This window comes from Oryzias latipes, chromosome 7, assembly GCF_053564925.1.
Source record: "Oryzias latipes strain Hd-rR chromosome 7, Olatipes_Hd-rR_3.1".
Taxonomy (NCBI): domain Eukaryota; kingdom Metazoa; phylum Chordata; class Actinopteri; order Beloniformes; family Adrianichthyidae; genus Oryzias; species Oryzias latipes.
In genome coordinates, this window is record NC_136243.1 from 21,113,323 (window position 1) to 21,122,686 (window position 9,364).

Below are 9,364 nucleotides of genomic sequence, written 5' to 3' on the forward strand. Positions count from 1 at the left end.
GCTTCTAGCTCCATAAAAGATCTCACCAACCCAACTTCATGCTGTCGGTTCCCAGCACCTATGCATTGAGATGTACCTTTATATTCTATAGATTTTATATCTTTATCACTCCCTGAATCAGGTTTTTGCTTCTGGCAGATAGAGGATGGATGTTGGCTGTGAGAGAACTAACGAGATACTTGAATGCTTCTGGGCAGGAAGGAAGTGGAGTCGGAAAACATGGCAGAAAAAGACTTTCTTGTCTTATTTGGTGGCACAGCTTAAAATAGAGGGGATTCAAGGTGGGGAGGAGGGGGAGTTGAACACAATGAATGAAATTTTTATAAAGTTCAGAGTGTGGTTCCTTTGATCTGAGTGGTATAATGGTGTGCATAATCTGCAGGCTCTGAGGAGGCAACAATTAATGCAACATGCACCCAAAGGCACACAGTGAGAAACAGAGATGCTGGTTTGTTTTGGAATAATTGTGTCATTCTGTCACTCTGATCTGTACATTTTAGCACTTTTTGTTTTTACTGATTGTATTTAAAGTCTCCCTTTCCACTTACCTGAAATGGTTCAAAGCATTAATAAAAGTGTTTGTTTTTGCCTCTGAATAAAATTTACAATATAAGAGCTTTTGAAATGAACAGCTTCAGTGTTCATTTATCTATCTGCAGAACAAATAAAACTACATCATAAAACTAAGCATTGGAAAAAACAGATGTGTGTATATATATATATATATATATATATAATTTATATATATATATTTTTTTTTTTCAGATTCTATTGATTTACTTTTTAGCCTCTTGATCATTTCGAAACAGAAAAAGGAGACAACCATTTGTGTATATATACCTGCTGCAGATTACGTCATTCCAACAAAAATTGTTCTTATATGAGGTAATTGAACAAAAAACTTGGCATTGTATTATAGCTTAAACCTAAAATAAAGTCTTAAACTATTTATTATGGTACATGATTCAGACGTTTGCCTAATCTTTCCTAATAAAACTCTAAAGTCTATATTTATTTTCTCTAAATCATCATCAAATCACCATTACAGGAGCATCAATTGTTTAAGAAAAATACTTTGTTGCATATTTTCAATATTTTTATTATATTTAAAGATATTTAAGCTTAAGAACTAAATTTATAGAAACCAAATTGATGTTATTCTGTAACACAGACAAAATTATCAGTCATTCAGATTTATTTTTTTAACTGTACTTTGATGTAAATGTAAGAATTTTTTTTCTAAAAAGCTTGCCAAACCTTAAGTGTTTCTCACGTTGGGATAGCTTTTTGTTATGTAGATTTATGGTTTCAGACTGTTAGGAAATTATTTCAAAATCGTACTTAGATGTTTAGCAACAACTGCTTTACTGAGATCAGTACCTATCTTTTTCCTTCCTAAATGTCTGTTTGCCCACTTAAATGTCCAAAATGCCAAAATTTTGGTTTGATAAAAGTTTTTTTTTTTACCAATTACAATTGACTATGTTCACATAATTAGCTTGTTTCTGGGTATTTTAGTAGTTTACTTTATATTGAAGCATGTCCCAAGTCACGTTAAGTTTCCACGTTAAGTCTCCACATGAAGTTTTTAACAGAAGCATAGCATGCACAAAACTTTGACTCATGGTACCGGTAATTCAGTTTACAAATCTATGGCTCAATCTATGCTTTTAAATGCTTTTTCAAATGCTTTACAGTGTGTCGTGGAATTTAGTGGAATTTTCAGAATTCCTGAATTGAGGAGGATCAAGCAGTTTATTTTATAATGTCCTCAAAACCTCATATTCCTGAAACGTATCTATGCACTCATACATTTCTGGGCAATGAAAGATGTGAATTCCTGTATGCCTGGAAAGTTTCCTCTCCTGGTCTATCTCTCAAGTCTTGCTGAGTCAGGTATCTGTGATGAGGAACAAGGCATGCAAGGAGAGCAACGGGAGTTTGTTAACCAAAAAAATTCCTCAAAGTAAGGAGAAACAAGAAGACCTGGAAACCTGCCGCCTGGGCACCGCAGCTTCGGCAGGTCGGTGCTCTCAAATGTTTGAACAGAAGATGCCAGTGGGCTTCCCGACATCAATGCTGGTTGTACACTAACTCATCTTCCGCTTACAAACTCCTAACAACCAACCCCCTATTCCAGCCACACATGCACACTCCTGTCGCTAGCCTAAGAGCACTAAGTCTTCACTTTGATTTAATAATGCCTGCAACCAATTTGGCCCTGCATCAGCTCAAGTGAAACTTGCACATCTTGTAAATGTGGGTTTTTGTTCCCTCTAGAGTCCAGCTCCTACTAGTATAATGCTTGAGGCACTCAGAACTATAAGAACAACGGAGGTAGTCTCAAAAACACTATGTGTACTTTTCTAAAATTAAGTACAGCTTCATTAGTGGATTCCTCCCATGCTGTCAAATCACTTGAAGAAGAACCAGAATTTATAAATGAGAACTTGGCCTGAAATCGTGTTTGAATATCAGCGTTTCTGACGAAACGTTCTACGGAAAATAAATATGAAGCAGATTGATTTATTCATACAGGTAATCATAGTTTCCTTTTTAAAGTATCAACCCACGCTGGGATTTTTAAAAGTTGGGCTGAGTGCAAAACTAAATTGTATTGAAAACATCCCAGGTGTCTGTTCTGTGTGTAAATGTACATGAATACCAGAGCAAGGAAAGTGACTTCATATAAAAAGTACCCTTATAAAGACCCCCTCTAAAAATCTCCCTGAAGACCAACTAAGATGTGTATGAAAGAGAACAAGACCCAAGGCTATTATTCTCCCATTAATTTTTCCATTTGAAATCAAACCTCAACGGGTGCGCGTGAGGGAATCTAAGAAGGGGGAGAAGACGAAAGCATGCATAACCTTATTTGGGGGGGAACACGGAATGCAGCAGCATCAAAATCCAAGGCATTTTTACTTTCACATGTAATTTTTACTTATGAAAACTGAGTCTGTCGCTCTGCATTTCCCTTTTTCATACAGATCTGCCCAAAATAATAATTGTGGATAAGTCTGAGTTTGATTCCCATGCAAAGTTTGCATGTGAAAAATCAGTTCCACTATCATCTGAAAACTATGCACATATTCAAACTCAGGCATTAAAGCCTGCCTTTTATAATCATCAATAAACAGATATAGGAGAGGACCTGTTACCCAGCATTCCTCCATCATAGCTACCCACCCACTCAAATACACTCTTCCTTGACCTCTCACTTTCTTTGCAGGTCCCCTTCAATTTCAGTCACTCCTCCCTACAATGTTTTTCCCGATCTTTCTTTAAAAAAGCGCTGGTGCTTGCTAATCTGTCAATCAGATTCTGCCCTGTTGTGGCTATGATGGGGGGGCACACACCTCTAGCAGCCTGCGCCTTGGAGTGGCTCGATGATTAACCAGGCAGGTAGCGAGTCGAACTGCTGACAGGGAAAACGTGCTGACAGCTGATTTGAAAGACAATGGTTCCACTCCCTCTACTTAACTTGTCACGGTGGTCAAAGCTCCTTCTCAATTAACTTGTGACGTATCTGGAAAGATGGAGGGAAACATTGGCTGGATTAGCATAAACACACACACACAGACTAAATTAGTTAGTATTGTTTTCCACAAATTTTCTTTCATATATATGAGTTAATTATGAACAAAATCAGACAATAAATGATATAATAAAAGTGATTTTTTTTTTAATGATGGTATGGAAACCCATCTGATTTCAGCGATTTCTGTGACAGAATCCAAACTCAGCCTCCTCTCGCTTCTCAAAATTAATTGTCCAACATTTCCCAATTATTAACCACCCCAGTGGTGTACCATTTATATTCGAGACTTTGTACCTCCTTCCACTTCCTGTGCTTTGTATCTCCCGTCTTTTTAAAAGGGAATGGACGATGCGGGCAGATCTGTCAATCAAGCAGCAGCCTTCCCCCAAGACACCAATGTCTGCCTACAGACACTCATCCATACACCTCCACCGGCTGCAGATCCTCCTCAGCTCAATGAGTAACCAACCCACAGGTACTGAATCAAACTGCTGACAAACACATGGAGGGCAGTGGAAGGAACTGGGGGTGGTAGAAATGGATGGACAGAAAGATGGAAAGAGAAGCGGGTGACAGAAATGACAATAGCATCAATTTAGGTCCCACCTTTTTAACAAAACCTTTAACTTTGCAGATAAAGAAAGAAAGATAGGTCCCTCTTCCTCTAACACAACCACTCCTACCCCCACTCCCCAAGTGGCATCCTTTGATGGGCCGTCCCTGTCTCTCATCTTGTCCCTTTAGACAGATGAGAGCTGTCAGGGCTGTCATCACAGCCCAACTAAACATTAATGACTCTCACCTGACAAGCATGAGCAGGGCAGTGAAGAGGTGAAAAGGGGGATGCCTCCGGACAAAACCAGAGATTAAAAGAAGTGATGGCTTTATCTGCTGGACCGGCTCACTTTTGTCTCTCAAAACGTGCGTGTATATATATGTGTGCCATCAGCAGATTCTTGGCTCGTGACATGATGGTTTTATTGCCCTGTTTGTCTTCCCCTGTGAAGAGATGAACCTCTTTGTATTCTCACTGCCCCTCATCCTTCCTACTGGCATTGCTGACATTCCTTCAAGAAAGTGTGTGCACATAAAATGAAGGCTTGTGTGTCTGTGTCATGACTTGTGCGATCCTGAGCGTTTTCTTTCTAATCTCTCCCTTTTTTTGGAGGAAGTGTCCTGTACTTTGATGTTGGAATCCATGATGGCAGTGACAGCGATTTACAGCTGAGTCACGTCAGAAGGATGGTTGAGGAAAAATGAACATATAATTAATTAAAAATGAACATATAATTACTTTCTTCAACTTTACATTTAGATTTAGCATATTTTTAGGATTCCCACCTGTGGTTGTTCTTTCCATCCTTTCACTTTCACAGTTGTCACTCAAGGTTGAAGCTTTTTTCCAGCTTTCTTTTTGAATTATTAACACCCAGCACATTGAGTGTGAATGGGCAGTGCTGAGTAGTCACAGACCAGATTCAAGTTATCATTTTTGACTTTTTTTGGACTCTAAAATGGATGAAACTTCTGGTTCCATCAGCCCCTGCTGCATTTTGTACTCCATCTCACTTTTCTTCCATCAAAAAATGTACCTGTGGTTACATTTACAGCAATGTATGTCAGCAATGTATAGAAATGTTAACTTTCACGATAACATTCATTAATACCATAAAATTATCCCAACATGATTTCTTTTAATGCTTATTTAATCTAAAAATAGCAATCATTGTTATTTTCTGCGAAAAATAGTTTCAATCCTAAAACTGCAAATCAAATGAGAATATCCTGTTTTGCTTTGAAGACTAAAATAGATCATTTGGGTATAAAACTGTCTAGATAACACACACAAACAGGTTTTTTTCTTATTATAATGGCCATTTGGAGAACGTTTTTCACGTTTTTCACAGTTCACATTGCAGTTCTACTCATACAGTTTTGAATGTCATACAAACCTGTTGGCATGGTGAATCCTTCTAATCCAGCTTCATGTAAGTGAAATAACTGGACGTGAATTAGAAAAATCGGCTATTGATTCATATATGAATACTTTAAGTAAAATCCTTTGTTCATTTGATCAGACAGTTAAGATTCAAATATCAAAGCAGTTAGAGCTATGATATTTTTACCAATCAAATGCTGTGCTTGTGTGTACTAATAAGATCAAGTATCTTGGGCACATCATTTTAGAAGACTTGTCAGATGACGCAGATATCTACAGGCAGTGTGGTGTGGTGTATGGCCAAGCCAACACTCTTTCTCGAAAGTTTGGTATGTGTACAGAAGGAGTCAAGGTGACATTATTTAAAGCTTTTTGTACTCCTCTGTATACAGCTCATCTTTGGGCGAACTATAAAAGTGCCAGTATGAGAAAGCTGCAGGTGGCACACAATAATGCTCTAAGAGTGCTTTTAAATAAGCCAAGGAGGATGAGTGCTAGGGAGTTGTTTGTTTCTCTCAGAATTAACACTCTCTGGGCTTGCATGCGCTCGCTTATGTTCAAATTTATCTGCAGATTAAACGCTTCAGAGAATACTCTCATCTGGTCTATAAGTAACATTAGATTTAGTGCCATACGTTTCCGGTCACATTTATGGAAACACTAGAGGGACTGTCTTTTTATTTGTCATTGTAATTAATGTTTTTATGGTGTGGTATGTATATGTAACCTTTTTATCTTGGTATTTATTCTTATCCTTTTTAATTAATTTATTTTTATTAAGTAGTTTTTATTAACTTTTTTATTAACTGTAAATATACACTGTACCTAAACTTGTGTATTCTTGACACTGTGTATTTTTTAAATGCAGTGGGTCTGTGTACTCCTTTTTACTGATTGGACCATGAGTCTGGAATCAATTATATCTATCTTTCTATCTATATGCAACAGTGCACGGACAAAAGGCACTTTTTGTTCCTGGTCTCTCTACTAGAAATCTGCTCAAAAGCACCCGACTGACACAAACCAGAAAAACCATCATGTAACCTGACAATGCACATTTGTGACTGTTCGACTACAGTTTCTGTTATGAGCTGTATAGAGAGTTCATTTATATAGTTTCTTATGCTTTTTTTATTCAAATATGAGTTGGAAGCCGAAGGAAAAGCAGATGCTGAAAATCAAAGATTAAATTATTTTTAATATGTTTGAGTTTTAGAATATATATTTTAACTTCATATGTTCTTACCCTACTGAGATTGTTAAGAAAAATAAAGAAATGCATTTACGAGAGCCCTAATTCTTTGTCATAGTTCAGGATTTCATGTTGAGGTAAAATATTAATTATTTTAACTACCCAACACACCAAGAAAAAGCAAGAGCTTGTGGGAACACTGTGGCAGGAATCGAGCTGAACTCAATAACTCAATAACTGAAACTGGCAGAGCATCAACAGAACAGGGGAACTGCAACTCTATTTCTGTTTTTCTTCAATGAGGAAATTCATTTATGGGAAGTCTCAAGACTCTCACTGATATGACATGAATTTCATAGATTATCAGTTAATCCTTTTGTGTAAAACAACAATTGCTGCAACTGGTGTTAAAATTTCTGAGAGTAAATAATTAAAAGAATATCTAAAGTCTGGCCTTTTTTGAATATTTGATAAGTTTTAAGAAACCTGCTGTAAACAAGTGCCTAGTAACATCTTTCTACTATGCATTCCTTCACGCAGCAGGCCTCCTATGGAGCAGCCGCCCACTTGCCCTGCTTGCTTCTCCCCAGGCAGTCCCCATCTCTTCTGGGTTCCCGGAGCAATGATTAACCCTGTTCTGATCAATGCTTCTGCTGACTCTGATACATCACGGATGCCCAGCAGCTGCCATGTAAAGGAAGTGTCGAGTCTGTACTGTCTGTGACAGAACATCTACTCCATCACATGCAACAAGTCACGCACTCACACATACACACACACACACAACAGGGGTGGTCAAAGCAACTGACTATAAACAGTTTCGTGTGACATTTGCACAATTCTGTTTCTTAAAAGGGTTTGCAAGCTGCACTCATTTTTCCTCCAACACTTTTTTATTGAAAAAAAATGTAAAAAATCTTTTTTCTTAGTTCTTTTTGTCAAAATCAATATTTTGTTTCAGTTGGATTTTTTTAAAAATATGTAGGGAGGGAGCAACATAAGAAGAAGAGAAATTAAAGAACAATTAAAAAAGAAAGACAAAACAGAAGTGGACTGTCGCTCACAACCTACAGGTCTTTTACCTCGACAGCAGGGGAAACCCTGATTTCCTGAAAATGACAGGATGCACAATAGCAGAAGTGTTTTGTCAGCACACCCGACTTCCAGAGCAGGTTAATGATTCGGCAGCCAAAACTGAGCTGGAGTGAGCGATGAGCGGGAAGAGAGAAAAGAGGAGGAGACAGTATTCAGCAACACTTAGGTCATCGTTACAGTTGCATTAGGAATGATGGTGTGTTTTTGTCATTTTAATTACCTTTAATCAGATCTCTGGATACACTGGCCCTTTGTTAATGAGGCAGAACAAAAACTACATGTCAGACATGTTGAACGTGCATCCACGCCATCAGTCGCATAATTAATATTACATGGTACAGAATATTTCCATCGACGTGAACAGTTCCTGATAAAGACAAAGCATTCATTAGTTAGTCAGATGTGTAGAATTTCTTTTACTTTCTTTTCTTCGAAAAGGAGCAGTCTGCATTATTTTAATTTGCTTTACAATTGCTATAGTAATTAAGAAAACTTATATCAGCCAATGTCAGTTTAATAGAGGGAAAAGTCTAGTTTACAGACTATAAAATACAAGACACATTTCTCTTCCCTGGATCTCACTATTCATTATTATTTTTGTATTCCTATACAGTATGTGACACCAGTTTTAGGATCATGCGCAGACATCTGACATCTGGCAGTCTTTTTCATTGAATAGAGGTCATGTTTGCAAAGAACAGTAAAAAAAATCAGATTCATCCGAACGTTATATTTGAATGTTTGATTTTTGTCCCATTTGAACTAAACATTTTAGATCCTTGTTTTACTGTAAAAAATGCGAGTTGTTTGACCATGCATTTTTTCAAACATCATATTTGAACTAATTCAATGAACAGAAAATATGTGAACTAGTTTAGACATTCTAAAACAAAACAAAATATGGAAATAGAATATTTATTGTTTTTAAAATGTCAAAAAAGGGAACATTTCAAATAAAAAATGAACACTTTTATAATGCTTTTATGATATGAAATGTATACATACATGTTTTCATTGCAAACTTCAGTTGTGCAACAGTAAAGATTAATTCCCAATTCTTAATTACAGTGGACAGTAGCTCTGTTTGTCATACATAGATTTATATAATATAGTCATATTGTTCCTTTTTTTATAAACATTTATACTTTTTCAAAGTTTTATCTTTAATTTTTATTTGTTATTGAAGGTTCATCGTGTGTTGCCAATAAAATAAGATTAAAGAGACAGAACACTGTCATAGCTGAGGAACAGCACACCTCCCTCTAAGCTTCATACAGGAACTTAGTTAAAGCATTAACTAACCGCTGCCTAACAATATTGCTGACTAGAGTGTGGACAAAGCAAGGATCAAAGCTATCATGTAGAAGAGAAAGGCACCTTTCATTGGGCCTATACAGCCTGTCCACTCCGTCTTACCAGCCCATTTACAGCAGCTTCCCAGAGGTTGCTCGAGACCCTCCCATCCTCCAACTCTTCACTTCCCTCATTCTACTCTCATTTTTTATCCCTCAACTTTTATTTTCACACTTCCTCTTTCGATTTCCCTACTCTCATCATTCCTTTATGAGCATGATATTAAAAAATTATTTATTTCCAT